Genomic DNA, 267 nt, shown 5'->3' with positions numbered 1-267 from the left:
CCGGTGGTTTTACCTGCAGGATCACAGAGAAGACATGAGAGTGGGGGACAGAAAACCCACCTCAGTTCTGGAGCAACGGATGCATGAACTGACTATACTGATTTTACTCCAACTCCTCTGATAACGAGTAATAATCCTTTTCTATAAGACATAAGTGGACAATCTTGTAATCACTATTAGAGGGGCCCTGCCTCCAGCCAGGTGGAGGAGTGGGACATTGGGTTTATTGGACTGTGTGGATCAGATGGCCTGGCACATCCATCCCAT

Source organism: Nestor notabilis, unplaced genomic scaffold, assembly GCF_000696875.1.
Source record: "Nestor notabilis isolate BGI_N333 unplaced genomic scaffold, ASM69687v1 scaffold8310, whole genome shotgun sequence".
NCBI classification, from domain to species: domain Eukaryota; kingdom Metazoa; phylum Chordata; class Aves; order Psittaciformes; family Psittacidae; genus Nestor; species Nestor notabilis.
This window is presented reverse-complemented; position numbering follows the sequence as displayed.